Genomic DNA, 16,053 nt, shown 5'->3' on the forward strand with positions numbered 1-16,053 from the left:
AAATTTATTACTGAAAACAAAATCAATTACTTGACAATATTATTTTGAAGACTCGTATTTCTTTTAGAAGAATTTTGTTAGAGTATTACGGTTTCATCTGTATATTTATTGTACTTTAGTATTATACGGACTACCTCATTTGTCTACGTTAAATTATATTCCCCTCGCAAACATATCTAACCTAAGCTGAGAATCGTATTTGGCGAGGCGGTGGCTGCGTCCAGTGTCGACGCTTTCAACCAGGTAGTCCCTATAATACTAAAGTACCATTTATTTTGCTTTGCTTCCTTGCAAATTGCGATTGCCAGGTTGTTTTAATAAAGTTGATTCAATCTTGTATTCACAGTACGAATACCACAAACAGGTAACAGCTGATATTCAGGACATGAGTCTCCTCTACAGGGTTTGAAGGCTGTAAAGAATTCTCCCTGAATTTTATTCTTTAAAGTTGGCAAGCCTACTTGTAATTCGCATCTAGTATTTTCTAAATTCTCAAATTTTCCACTTTCTCGACAGTGTATACTTCCAAAACGTAACCTTGTATTCATTTGCTACACACACAGCATCATTTCCCCGGTTGCAAAATCCCAGATCGTCCGAAGTGGAAAAACAAAAACCGTCGACAGACGAAGTTTCACCTGATCTTGAAACGTAACGTGAGAAATACATTTAAAGGCTCTAATTACAACGTGTCGAGCGAATCTGTTTCCACGGGGAAAGTTGCCCACGCCTTCGACAACCAAGCTCAAGAACACACAAAACAACAATAAAAGGATCGTGTGTAAATATGTTGTGTTCGTTGCTTCAGAACAAGAGCCCAAAAGAAAAACAATGCCCTTGGAAGCGGCGGCCGCGAAAGTTCTTCCACAAACATACACCCGTGTGGAATTCCTGCCGAGTCTGTGGGTTTTGAATGTCGAGTTGGTGATGTCATCCCACAAGACTGGTAAGTCAAGACGATGTTTGTGGTTGCTTGGTAAGCAACGGTTGTGGGCATAAGGGAACGCAAACGAAGGAATATGTACACAATTAGTAGCGTACTTAAGATTTCATTTTGAGCGAAGGCTAATATTTTATTCCAGAACAGAACCGTCCCTAAGGAGTGGGCCATGTCCCCCTCGAACCATGTAAAGTACATATAGGACCGTACCATCAAGGCACATTTAGGGAATGTGGAGGTAGGATCTCGCACATTCTCGATATCGGTCATTTTGGAGGTGATGTGATCAGCACCACGCTCCTGCTGCCTGTACCCCCTTCCCCCTAGGTACCCATTCGTTTGAGGCTGTGTGAGCCCCAGAGCCGCTTTATGCTGCGACAAGACCGGGAAAATTCCGATCTTAGATCACCCACTCCGGGAATCGAACCCGGGTCTCCCGCGTGGAAATGAGCCGCCATACCAAAAACCACCGTGGCTGAAATGCGAATCTATAGAAACCTACGAAAATAACCTTGACTATTTTTCATACATTACAAGAACTTCGATTTTGTCCTTGTATAAATTGTCCGACATTTTCCAACTGCTATCGCGATGCGAAAATGTCCTTTTGGGGGGGATTAACTCGCATTCAGACATGTTCTTTCTTATAAGGATCATTGCTAACACGTATCATTTAATTTATAAATATATTATTTTCTGAACACACAAATCTCAAGGCTGTTCAATGGTACTGTAAGAAAATGAAAGGAAATTTGAAAACATTGTAAATTTGCGGAATAAAGTAAGCCACTAATCTAATACTACTGAAAACTGAATGTAAATACTAAACAAAGGAAAAAAATACGGGCCTGTCCTACAATATTCATAGCATAAACGTAGTTTTTAAAATTTGAGTAACTATAAACTTCTGGGGTCTCTGGTACATTTCTGTGCGGCGTCTCAACCCACAGTGTGTTGTTTAAATACGCCTCTGTGCACCTTCGTGGTATTGAAGTTATGAGAGAAGGGAGGGTTTTTACCCTTCACGGTGACACAATCACTTGGCACTGAATAATAGTGATGACGATATGTTGAAGAACGTCAACATTTGGCAGCGCAGGGGCAGGATTACGTGGCAAGCAGCTGATTGCATCGCTCACGCTAGAGGGCTTTCTTCTTCTTGGTAGAGCAATAAAGGAGGTTAATGAAAAATTAGGATTGGAAACTGGGTAAAATCATAAGTGCTGGAACGATCACATTAATGGTGGCGATTGACTCAACCTTCCCCCCACACACAAAATGTCAGATGAACGAAATCCTCAGGTACACCGCTAGTTAACCTCTACACAAATCTCTCTATTACTGCTATCTTTTTAGCTCTGTTGCTTATACTAAAGAACAACAGTATTTTTTTAAGATAAAAAAATTAAGGATGATCATTGAACATATTGTCTGTTCGCTGTAAGAATGAAATCAATGCAAAAAAAAATACACGTGACTTCTGAGAAATCCTATTGGTTGTCGAAGGACAGCTGTGCAGGAATCTCGTTCGTAGGAGCATAGTGCATGTGATGAAGCCATGCCAGTCAACATACATAGTTGCTATATTAAAGATGTCGAACCTTATATTATCAGTTGTATAGCTGTGACCAATACAGACATGGACAAAATAACACCAGCTTGACCGAGGGGAAGGGGGGGGGGGGGCTGTCAGGCACACCACCTCTATTTTTTCGATTTTTCAACTGATTTTTTTATAAAAAAAAAATTGAAAAGAAATTACATTGCTACCTAGGGTATTCCCAATATTTCTGTACTACTTTCGTTGATAAAAACATGTGTAATGTAAATAGGAAGTAAAATGTACTTTGTGGGCCTATCGGACGCCATCTTTAATTGAGTATTATTTGAGACAGTCATGGCAATGAATGCACAATTGGCTAGTAACGATAGTAATATTTGTAATTATTATAATTAAGAAACAACTGCATCTCTATAAACAAAAAAGCATTACTGAAAACATATTATGCTTCTTGTGAGTTTTAGCGATTGGTAAAAAAAAATGTGTGCTTCACTCATGCAATAATTGGTTACTATTTTTTATTAATGATGCTAATTTTTGTAATTATTATAATTAATAAATAAATGCACATGTGTAACAAAGGAAGCAGTGATTCAACAACCAAATGGTTTCTTGATTTTTAGTGATAAAAAAAGTGTGGTCGTATGAGCACCTCAGCTAAGTAAGTTTTTCGTACGGCACGGGTAAGCTAGGGTTGTGTCCACTTCATGCACAGATAGGCCGATCGGAACAGGACCTACAGCTTAAAGTGGAATCCGAACTACAATGTGTGTCGAACCCGGAACCCCTTTATTACAAGGCGAAGGCGTTATCACGGGAGGCCAAAATAACACCAGAACTAGCGCATAGGAGGAACTATTCCTCAGAAGTCGTGATTTTGTTTTATATTAACTTCAAGGGGAGAGGAAGTGATGCCCGCAACTATTCGTGGAAATACATAAATTTCCGTGTACACTGGTTCTATTCCTCCCGCTTACGTTTCCTCTTCCATCCTGGACACTGGCAGAAAAGGAAACGGAAATAAGTGTTACCTCATGCTTCCGTACTGGCATAAAAGCAAGTTTCACGTAAACACTGTTATCACTAAAGAAGTGCTTCATGACATACCAACACATTCCTTATCCTTTTAAACTAAATTCAAAAGTACTCTAATAAAGGGTGTGGGTTACCTGAATCCAAAATTCGAAACTTCACTTGGACTGTGTAACGGGACTCCAACCAGGGTTGTCAATGATCCAGGACCCCATACATTCTATTGGGTTCCGTAACAGGACCGGAAACTTTCTTCTCGCACAATTCAAATTCGGTCCAAGTTGATCCGGAAGAAAGGTTCCTGGACCGTATTTAAATTCACCCGGAAAAAAAGATTCCTGGGCCGAATTGAAATGCTTTACAGATAAAAAGGCTATTTACGGTCCAGAACACACTTACTCTCCCGATTCTCTCTCCTGGACCGGAATTGAATTTATTTAAAATTCCTGGACCTTTTAACAACTCTGCTCCAAATTCTAAGGGTAAGGAAGGAGGCAAGAACCGAAAACGTTCAATGCCGGCCCCTGTGGCGGAGTGGTTATCACATCGTGCTACGACGCCAAGGGTCCCGGGTTCGAATCCCGGCATAGGCATGGATGTTTGTAAGTGTCCATTCATCAATTTCATCACTCATCCCAATCTTCGCAAATTAGCCAAAAGTGGCACAAACAGCAAAGCAAAATAAAGCAAATCGATCAACCAAAAACGTTCAAGATGATTGATTGAATTAGGACACGCACAAAGGACATCCATGCCCAGGCCTGGAATCGAACCCTGAACTCCTAGCGTCGTAGGGCTCTGCTACGGAGGTCGACAGAAACAAAAAAAAAAGTCAACATGGGTCCGCAAAAGATTCGCTTGCAAGAAATTGTCTAACGTATAGGTTATTGTTAAGCTCCGCCACTAACGTGTCTGTTGATACCCATGCTCGTGCGTTCTTCACCCTTACAGTTTGTGCCACCACTTCCGAATCACTCTGTATTACAGAATCACAAAATAAAATTTATGTGCGCTGTATAGGGTCACTTGACGCACAAGTACAGTAAAACCTCGTTAATCCAGACCCCGATAAGCCGGACTTCGCTTAATCCGGACAGGGAGGGGGGGGAAGCAGAATGCAAGGTTTCAAATGTGGCTAGAAGTCAACAAGAGAACTTCCCAAAGAAAAGGCAGTCAACCACTGATGAAATTCTGTTTCCCGCAGACTTTGTACTGTACTGTATAGTGTATTTAGGCCTATGCCCTTCAAATACACGATAATAAACGTCTTTTGTCGCTATAAACGGAGTTTTAATGCACTTTCTACTGTTCTTTTAGGTTATTTCAGTTAATCCGGACTTTCGTTAAATTGGTCAACTTATCGCCCCAATTAGTCCGGATTAACGAGTAATATGTTATACCAATCAGTTTTATACTAATTCATTTTCGAATCGTAAAGTGAAAGATGAAGCTTTGATCAACATACCGCTTCAAAACCAAAATAGAATGCCTGACAGGTCAAAGAACACATGGGGCTTGCCTATGGCGTAGTGGCAACGTGTTCGGGGTCCAAGTTCGATACCCGGTGGAGGTACATAGTGGTTCGGATCCCACCATAAACTGTAGGTTCAGTCCCTCATTGGCCTATCTGTGCGTAAAGTGAACTTAAAACAACAAAAATCAACAAACTGGTTGGTACTTCGAAGTCTGAAGTCAAATTCGAATTCGGCAAAAAAAAATTGTATTAATTTATCTTTTACATTTCATCAAGTGGCCATCTATATCGTCACGATAGAAAAGTGACAATGGGTACAATTTGACTGGTTATACAAATGTATATGAAATTTACAACTATCCAATTATCTGAAAACATACATAAGAAAAGAATATTCCAAGAATACTAAGCAGTTCTTATGCTTATAAACATTTAAGCGTAAGAAAATGCTTAGCCGCCAAAACTGACAACCTGAAGATAGGAGCCCAACCATATAATTACGATCGCATTTTGGGGCTTGCGACAAGCAATTTCAAACACTGCCGAATCCAATTTGAAACTGTAGGTGTCCATGATTAGTATCCATTGACTGCCCTAACAAGTGTGGTAGAAACTAACAAACAAAAGCTAGAATTCGTTTCGGTTTCTCTACGACATGCTAACTGCCTCATATTACAGAAGTCATGAAAATTGTGCGTGCTGTAGGTTCAGAGTTAATTTAGAATCCACTAAATACAAACAGACTAGCGATAACTGTAATAAATTCGACAATGTTCTAATTACAAAGAACGTACAGCGTCAACGAAGGAATTAATAAGGTGTGTTTTATACAGCGTATATTGATACACCTGTAGATTGAATTGTATCTTCTGCAAATATGCTGTGTAAAGAAACAAACTGCCGGAGTACTAAGTGAGGTGAGTGTACGTTAGTAGTACCGTACCCGGCAGGAGGGAAGGTGAGGTCATGCCCCTGTCCTCTTTTTACCCAATGTTTTCCTAAGTAAAACCACAGAGAAAATATATGTTAATCTGGACCCCGATAAGCCGGACTTAACTTAATTCGGACAGGCAAAAGCCAAACAGAAAAAAAAGCAGAATGCAAGGTTTTAAATGTGGCTAGAAGTCAACAAGAGAACTCCCCCCCCCAAAAAAGGCAGTCAACCACTGATGAAATTCTGTTTCCCTCAGACTTTGTACTGTACTGTATAGTGTATTTAGGCCTATGCCCTTTAAATACACCATAATAAACGTGTTTTGTTGCTATGTATAAACGGAGTTTTAATGCACTTTCTACTGTTATTTTAGGTTATTTCAGTTAATCCGGACTTTCGTTAAACCGGTCAACATATCTCCCCCATCAGTCCGGATTAACGAGGTTTTACTGTAATGTCAAATACAGGAAAATAGCAAAATCTAGGATTCAAGTCATAGCTCTCCCTTACAGAATTCTGGACACGTGCGTTAGTATACCAGTGGCGTGCCAAACACAATGTTGTTGTTCGAAGTGCTGCGCATGTACTTTAAAAATATTAAAACCTAATTGTATCGAAAGAGCAAGCCAACCAGGATACATAACAGGGTAATGGAGCGCCCTCGTAGATATGTTGAATAATTTGTTCTATTGGGAGTAATTTTTATGACTTCTAGATATCTTCATTATTGTACGCACCAGATACTTGTATTTGTTTTATTATACTTGGTTTCTTGAGGCAAGATAATATGAAATTGTATTGTCTGGTGTTTTGAGGCACGATAATATGAAATTGTATTGTCTTAATACGACATAGAAACAAGTTATTTAAGAATGTATTTGAAATCATCAAAATGAAAAAGTTGGAAAAATACTTTGAACAATAAAGTATTCTTTTGGAGCCGTTTCTACCTGTCTACACGAAAAACCCTCCAAAATATATATTTTGGCACGTCACCACACCTGTCACAAGAACGTCTTGCACAAACTTTTGAATTTAGACAATTTACATTTTGTTCCCGTTCACACTGGAGTATTGGTCAAATGATATAAATAAACGTAAACGAAAGGAAAGTAGAAGGTATTCGCATTGTAGCATAACGTTTAGGGTAACCAGGGTCAGGCACGTAGCCAGGAAGAGGGCTAAGGGGGCTGAAGCCCCCACGAAATCCTACAAATATCTAATTTAAATAATGTATAGTGGTAATTAATTTTACTCTCCTAGCAAGATTAAACACTAGATCGAAGAAAGTTTAGTGTATAATAGAGCAACGAACTTATATTTTTATATTCTACCATTTAATCCAAAGAATAAATGGATCCACAACTCCCAAAATTTGTAGTTTTATTTGCGAGAGGTCACACGATATAAACTTTATGAGTAAAATTTGCCCCTAACTTCCAAAGTCTTTTTTGAACGGAACGTGTAAACGTTAATAACAAAATACAAGAACTATGAATTTTAGTACACTAACTGTACAAAATGTAAGAAAAATAATGTCACTCATACGGTGGATAGAGTAGCAAAGACCCTCCATTTATATAATTATAATAATAACAAAATTTGATTAAAATTGGTTTATTTTTAATAACTTACAATAGTTATTGTAAAATGAAACTATAACCGTGGTAATAATTATTATTGTCATTATTATTTCTACTAATGAAGTTTTATCAATGACCTCCTCCTTTTACAAATATTTCTGGCGACGCCTCTGCTGATAAGGGATCCCCCCCCCCGAAATAAAATCCTGGCTACGGGCCTGCATAGGGCGTATATCGCCGCATACCCTCGACTACAGCCCTGGCTATGTGCCTCCACCGGGCATCGAATCGGGTAACCCTTGATTACAAGGCGACGACATTACCACTACGCAATCGTGGAGGCCCTTTAAAACTATGCAAGGAGGATTTTATTCATACGAGAATCGCGCATCTCCTCATGGAGCACACTCGTTTTTATTGATGCGGCTCAATGGAACCGATCACAACAAAAGTTTTACAAGAGGAGTAGAACTAAGAACGGGGCAGCTGTGTCGGTAACAGCGAAGCGATCGTTGTGGTAAAAACTGCGAAATTCGCTCACTGAAACACGGCATCGTGAAGGTTAAGACCCTTACATGAGCAGAGCTGGCTGGCTCCAGACAGTGAAACATACCTGTACGAGTTGTTTGACTTCAGGAGGGTTCAAGGCTACGCAGCGCACACAACCGGCGAATCACAAGTTTCCCATTGTCATTCGAAGGCACAAATAACGTTTGTGAAGCACAACGACACTTGCAGAAAGCGAAAACGATCACTGACGCAGCAAAAAATGCGGCACCGTAACACGAGAATCGCGGGTTTGTTAATTTCAATCGATCACCTCGCACATCCGAATGCGATGACACACCTCGACGCACTGGCCGAGCAGGTACTTCACTGGCATCGGGCGATCGTCACGCCCCCTCCCCGCGGTCTCTCGAGACTTTTTCTGGAGGGGAAGGAAGTGAGGTTTCCTCGGCGGGGTCGCTGGCAGCGCCGTCTGGCGGAGGTTTGGCGCTCGCGCGAACGACCCGCGACACCGCTGGCTAAAACGGGAGCAGAGGCCCTGGGAAAAGTGTGAACATTAGCGCGGAGAAATTCCTCAAAAATAACAACACCCACGCAAAGAGGGGTCTACGCAACTAAGAATTTTTACTACATCTTTTCCATGTGCCCAGCGGCGGCGCCAGGTTTAATCATGTAGGATGTGCGATGTTGAAAATAAAGAAAATATGAAACATCTTCAGCCACTACATCAAATACTAAACAACATTTATTAGGCGTCTATGATAAAACACTTCTCAAAAAAAGTTTGGAATATTGTTATATTAGGAACAAGTTTGGAATATTATTATGTTAGGCAATAGGTGATAGGCACGGTGGCATATGTCTGCGAAAACACGAGAACGTCCATCTGACAAATACCATGCGTTGTTGCATTCCAAGGCTGTATCTATCACCTATTGTCTAACGTAACAAGATTCCAAACTTTTTGTGAGTGTATAAATAAAACTATGTATTGCATTGAGCTGTAGAAAATTAACGAAAACCCACCTCCCGATGGCGTAGTGGTAACGTCATCGCATTGTATTGAAGGGATTCCGGGTACGATACCCGGTGGAGACACATTGCACAGTAGTTAGAATCCCACTTTAAACTGTAGGTCCAGTCCCGATTAGCCTTTCTGTGCATAAAGTGTACTTAACCAACCAACCAATTATGGAAAACCTTTAACAGACCACTTGAAGAAACAATTCTTCACAATAGGAGCGTATATTCTAGGCTAGGTAGGCTATTTGCGAAGCCCGAAGCCTAGAAAGTAAAATACTGCAGAGAAAAAATCTCGTAGAAACTTTGTGAATTAAGCTGATTTGAAAAAGAAGATAATGGTGATTCTGAAGTTGGCAACCTGAATTCTTAGGAGTTGGCAACCTGAATTCATAGGAGTTGGCGACCTGAATTCATAGGAGTTGGCAACCTGAATTCATAGGAGTTGGCAACCTGAATTCATAGGAGTTGGCAACCTGAATTTTTATAAGGTTGCAACCTGACTACCGTTGGGATGGCAACGTGGCTTCCTTCAAGACGTCAAGAATGAGTCTAGTCTTCTCCCTTCCTCCATAGCCTACGACCAGGTGTCATAGTGAGATAGCCCAGGTACGCCACTGCTTCACAACAATGTTGACGAAAGAAAGACACTGACGCTGATCTTTATAGAGATTGCCGCCAGTACCAGGAAGTAAATGCGGCTTCTCTTTCAGAGCAGGATCAATGCTTGCCTGTTTTATATGGCAACGGCGGTCTCAGTTCAAAAACTAACATTCGACACTCAATATGACATAATATGACATTGTAAGTTAGTATTTTCGGTGGAACATTGTTTTTGAAAAAAGGGTGCTGAAAGGGGATGCGGAAGAAAATTAATTAAGGGATGCGATTGCACCTATTCGCCCCCCGCCCCCCTGGTGCCGCCTCTTCATGTGCCACTCGTGTGTCCCGGATTTTCGTAGGGGGCTTAGTTATGATCGTAGCAAATTCTACAGTATATGTTTCCATATTTTCCTGCATCTGACGTTAGTTTTCTTTTTTCTTTCGAATACGACAGCAAAAGGAGGGAGGCGAGGTAATGTATCCAAAATATGCCTAATTGTTCCAGCCTGTTATTACTTTTTTTTACTGTCACAAGATGGTGTTAGTTTATGCCCCAAGATAAACAAGTCGCTTGTTCATCGTCAGTTCAGCATGCTTTGTATATTTTCATCTTTCCTTTGATTACGAGACATGGATGACAGACAGCATGCATGGAACTAACAAAATGGAAGGGTTGCAACATAGGTCCATGATTAATTAAGTCTAAAGACAGAAGCATTTTTAGGGTTTAGGTTATTTTGCCATGCCTGGATTCCCTAATCGATTTTCTATTGTTTCGATTCTTCAATTGAAAGTACATTTCTTCACCTGATTTTAACTCTCTACTCTAATACAGTAGTATTATCACTGAATCCTTGTTTATTTCTCTATTACACATTTTCGAAGGTTTACAATGGGATAACAATCTCCTTTTCCGCTGACGAATAAGTATTCTTTTGTTTATTATTGAAATTTAATTAGTTCAAACCTATGAGAAATGTATATCTACTGGTGAAGAATCTTGATTCAAAGCTTCACGACTTCATAGTTTGTGGATTTCTCACAGCAGTAGATTCAACAGTGAAGAGCAAAGAAAGGAATGTAATACATTACAATAAATAAATAGAGTAGCAATCACCCTTTCAATAACTTCCCATAGTCCCCCACAGATTGTAAACTGTACTCTCTTACAATTGGTGGGGGGGGGCGGTGAATTTTCCAAACAGGCCCAGTTTTCACACTGAAAATATGTTAAATTTTACAATGCGCTTTGTTACAACAATTTCCTTGACTGTTAGAATTTACAAATACACAGCTGTAAACACAACATAAAGTTTAAAAAGTAGCATTACAAAATGTATGAAGTTCTTTGCTTTGTTGCTAAAGGTTGCTTGAATGCACAATCTACATCACTGCTAAATAAAAATTTAAAAATACCAAGGTGAAAATAGTATAATTGCATAGAGCACATGACTCTGGGGAAGAGGAGTAATATATACATAGTGAATACCTTTGAATCCACAGGAATGTTTTCCTTAATTTGCTTCTTGTATGTTATGTATAAATGTGCGCATGTGCATTTACAAACACACCTGTATGCATATGTGTAAATCTATACCAAAACACACACCTTTATATAGTATATGTTTTAAGTTCTTGTTTTAAGTCAACTTTGTGCACAGAAGACTAATTGAGACTGGATCTACAGTTTAAAGTGGGATCCGAAGCACTATGTGCCTCTACCGCCACCTCTAAGTGTGCATTGCATTGCCAGACATCCTGTTCTTACGTAATCTACAATCTTTTTTTCGTATCCTGTAGAAGTTTATGTTGTATATTATTTTAGGAGGTCGGTATTGCTGCTACAACCATTTTCGTCATCATCTTCTTCTAAGAGAACCAAACCCAACAACCCTAACCTAACCACCACAGATTATTTAATACCCCAAAAAGCTACCAGACAATGGCAATGCTTGAAACAGTTGTAGCAGCAATCACTACCATTATTTTAATATAAATGCACTGTATATTGGAGTATATAAAATATACCACTGTTGTGTGTGAGTGTATAAAAGATGTTTTTTTACATTCGCGTCCATTGCGTGTGTACTATATTGGCGAAGGAGAAATACTGCAGCCCGTAAGAGTGAAACAAACACAAAATATGTTTTCATTTCTCCGTTGATTGGTATGCGAGATATCGCCTACCCGTACCTCAGATGCAAACACGTTGAAATAAAGAAAACTCAACAGTCAACAATTTGGCCATAATGGATATAAACATTCCAGAGAAAGGTAAACAAGTCCTTGATGGTAAGTGTCACGCCAGCAGAAACAATTTTTATTTCCGTTATTATGGGATGATCTGTTTGCAATACAAGACTTATAACAACAATTACAATGTTTCCTACAAGGTAATGACCTCTTAACTGAGAGGCTTCAGGTTCCAATCTACTTTGAGTCTCTCTGAAACGAAGCAGAGCTTCAATGCTAGGGCTAATTCAAAATTAAGGTTTCGTACAGTAGGATGCACAAACTATTGCTCGGCAAATTGTCCATGACTAATGTTTCTCTTGCAACCTACATGTTTGTAAGGAACGGGTGTTAATGTATGCTGGTGTAGAGATTGTCAGGAGCTAGTTTGGAGTTTCGCTTCAATCCTTGAAGCTCTTATTACATAAAACAAATACAAGGAAGAGTGAAATGAAAATCTTAATTTGTTTCTGTTTCTTATCTAGTAGATTTCTGTAGTCACTTGGGGGAATACGCCCAACCTTTTTTTTGGCGGTTTATAGCTTCGCTAAATAAAGGAGTGTCGCAATAAAAAGGATGTCAAATGAAACCTACATGTTTTGTTATTGTTACCTATAAGTTTTATTACTGTAAGTCATATAGCAAAAGAACCAGAGAGAAATAAACAGATGAACGTCAATTTGGGCAAATCACCCCGTGTTCAGGGTAAAATGCCCACATTGGGGGTAAAATGCCCAATACAAGAAACAATTGTTGTAATACTTGACATGGCATACATAAAGGAAAATAATACACAGCATTAACTGGAAGATTATTAACGTTTGTTTCGTAAAGAGAACATCATTTGTACAGACAAGCATAGCGTTTCTAACAACACTTATTTTGAATTTACCATACCCTATTTTACTGTTTACATTTGTGAGGCATTGCACTTTGGACACATGGGCGTGAATTTGGTACATATTTCATGCATCCACATACTACAACGATTACACTGGATCCAGTCATATTGTGGCTCTTTCTTATCATAGTTATGCAAATGGGCATATTGTACTTAATTTCTGTGGGTAGTAGTATGTGTAGTACGTGTTCCTTCTTTATTTTACCCAATGAGAGCTTCAAGAATTCGAACAGAACGCCAAACAAGCTGCTGGCAACTTTTGCACTAGCCTATGTAAAAATCCAGCTTAAAAAAACACGTATAGATGCAAGAAAAACTTTTTGCAAATAGTCATGGACAATTTGCCGAACAAAATTTGCGAATTTGTGCATCCCACTGTACCTTAATACTTTAACTCTTTAGAGAAAGAGGATTTCAAACAAGTAATAACAGGTTTCTTTACGTATAGTATTGAAGATATTTCTGGGGGACTTAAGCTCGATAGCTCCCATAAATTGATTCATTTGGTTCATTTCGCTTTTCTGCTACTTTTGGCTTATAATGGCGAAGATGACGATGAGTGATAATGTGATGAAATTGGTGAGGGACACTCACAAAGCACACCCAGCCCGAGATTCGAACCCGGGACCCAGATAGTTTCCTTGAATGCGCACACATACCACTTTAGAAGACAATACAGGGTGTTTTATAAAGGACTTTACAACTTTGTAATTATATATAAAATTATTCACACACCTCACAGATCTGGTTTTGGTGTCATTTTGTAGCAAAATACATCAAGTTTTGACTCACGTAGTAGCTTAGCTCCGAATCACACCACCGCTAGTGCTAGGGACAGTTGTACCAAAATTGCAGCCTTTACTAGTTTCCAGTGAGTGTTTACAGAGTTTGCAAATTCACTTCCAGTAAGATGACGCACCGCCGCACTACCTCAACGACGTCCGGGATTTCCTCAGTAACAGCTTTCCAAATCAGTGGATAGGTCGAGGTGGACCGATTGCATGGCCACCTCGTTCACCAGACCTGACACCTCTTGATTTTTACTTGTGGGGATTTATCAAGGATAGAGTTTTCAGATCACCCCTACCTAAGTCCACTTTACGCACAGATACGCTAATTGGGACTGGACCTACAGTTTAAAAGGATCCGAACCACTATGAGCCCCTACCTGGGATCGAACCCGGAATTCCTTTATTGCAAGGCTACGACGCTACCACAACGTCACCGGTGAGACTAACTTATAAATCAATCCCGATATACTAATGGTATTATCTTGGTACATTAAGCCCCTTCTGTGTTCTTTCATCTGTTTAATCCAATCCTCATCGTCACGATTAACCTAAAGGTAAAAAATCGAAGTGATAAAAAAAAAAAACGGAAATTCAATACGATAAATATTTATACATAAACTTAAATGCGGAAAACTGGTTCGCGATGGTTGCGTAAAGAACTAGGAAGTGTCTATTATCGTATCGTTTTTTCGGAATATCAGTGGACTGACGCCAGGTACTTTTAGAGAGCTGCAGGATGGGGAATGTAAACTCCCTTTTCCGGAATCGCAGGTAAAATAAACGAGAAATGGCTTGGGCGTCCGAGGCAACGGTCTCACCGACAGGTGAAAGGGAGAAATACAAATGAAAGGAGCACTTGCCGTCTCTTTCCCCTGTCAAACGACTTAAACCAGGAGAATCCTGTTACGTGAAAAGGAAACAACCTGACTTGGTGAAACACTGAAGAAACTACAGTCTTCTATATTAGGAAAGTTTGAATATCTGGCATACGATCAATGCTCACTGAGCATGGTTTTCGCTCACTGAGCGGACTGATCATTTACAGTACTACGTCACTGTTTAGTTTGTTTGTTCAGCAGTGATCAACCAAGGATTAAATTAGCTAATTTTTGTTTACGAGTACAATGTACATATAGCAAGTGAAAAGGATGTTACTCTTGTTCCGCAACACTCCACCCTTACCGGGTTGCTTCTGGTAGGAAAAACAACCAAATAAATAACTAAATAGGCTCGTTAGTCCTGGGTTCCCATCCCGTTCCTCACCAGAGCGCTCGGAACCAAAGAATCAATCAGAGGCAAGAACTTACTGAATTAATGTTGCAGGGTGATTGCTGAAAACTCGCAGAAATGGGCTTTATACATTTATTTACAATTTAACAAAACAAGGCTCGGATTCTTCCAATAATTCTCTAATTTACATTATTTACATTTCCTCTAATTTGAGCCCCACCGCGGAATCGCGGCGTTGAAACTAGCATCGGCGGAACCGTCTCGGGATGCTTTTTCTTATGGAAGGCCGCTGAAGACCGAAAGATCACCCTCTCCCTTCTGCTATCCGTTCCACACACAGTGTCCCTCACTCTGTCAGAGAGGCCATACCTATACTTCCTCCCTCGTCGCATGGGGGAGGGCTGAAAGTTCAAATCTTATCGGCTCTTATAAACTACACTGAACCATGGAAGAAACCCAAGCATGTAGAATTATACAATATTATATATATATATATATACTGTTTGTAACACACTTGCATAGCTTGGATTTCTTTAGTAATCACACTGCATTGCACATCATCAACAATAAGCACTATACCTCGCGACGGCATGACATATCATGACACTTGGCTCGGCTGCAAACAAATGAATCACACTATAATGCTGTGTTCTGTGGTCCACTGGAGCTGCAAAAACCTACCACGCTTATACAGGGAGGTTATTGCAGCATGCCACCGCTTCAGCATCGGCCGCTTGCCGGCCCAGTCATGCAACAGGTGCCGGCAAATTGCGTAACAGATAGCCCGTAACAGAAACCGCTTGTTTTGTAATGTTTCCACTTTTCACAATTACAGTTACAATTACAATTGAAATAAGCACGTACCTTGTCGCACGGATGCAGGAAAAGGTGTCCTCCCAAATACAAATATTTCCGGCACCTTATTTCTGACATCTAATCTTAGATTAGACATCGCTACTTTATCCTCAGTTGACAGAAAGGGAAGACAGCATCCCGGCGCATAAAGCAAACCGAAAGCGTAAAATGATATTTAAAAGTAATAATAATGATGATCACTAACCTCCTGTGTTATAAGAGATGTTGAAAATGACTTCCTTCAACAGCAATACAACACGTTTCTTAGGTTCAAGAGATCCTGTCTATCGTAATCCCTGACCACTTTTCTGCAAGAATTCGTTTTCACGTAATTATCGTACATAAAAACTCTATGTTCAAGACTATATTTGTTTAACGACATAAGTAATG

At 39.8% G+C, this 16,053-nt stretch overlaps 1 protein-coding gene across 33 annotated transcripts in view; it reads right to left on the minus strand.

The window, feature by feature from the left end:
• The window catches only part of LOC146000484 (uncharacterized), a 349,277-nt gene that overhangs the window by 162,943 nt on the left and 170,281 nt on the right, over positions 1-16,053 (minus strand). For 7 of the 33 annotated variants that reach the window (XM_083138187.1, XM_083138179.1, XM_083138173.1 and 4 more), the window contains exon 1: positions 8,138-8,418. The exons of 5 other annotated variants lie outside the window; for them this stretch is intronic. The gene's annotated coding sequence lies outside the window, so the exon portion shown is untranslated. Of the gene's footprint in view, positions 1-8,137; positions 8,421-16,053 lie in introns of those variants that run through there. 21 more of the 33 variants (XM_083138195.1, XM_083138194.1, XM_083138190.1 and 18 more) reach the window with 7 other exon arrangements.

This window comes from Lepisma saccharinum, chromosome 16 (genome assembly GCF_977018435.1).
Source record: "Lepisma saccharinum chromosome 16, izLepSacc3.1, whole genome shotgun sequence".
NCBI classification, from domain to species: Eukaryota; Metazoa; Arthropoda; class Insecta; order Zygentoma; family Lepismatidae; genus Lepisma; species Lepisma saccharinum.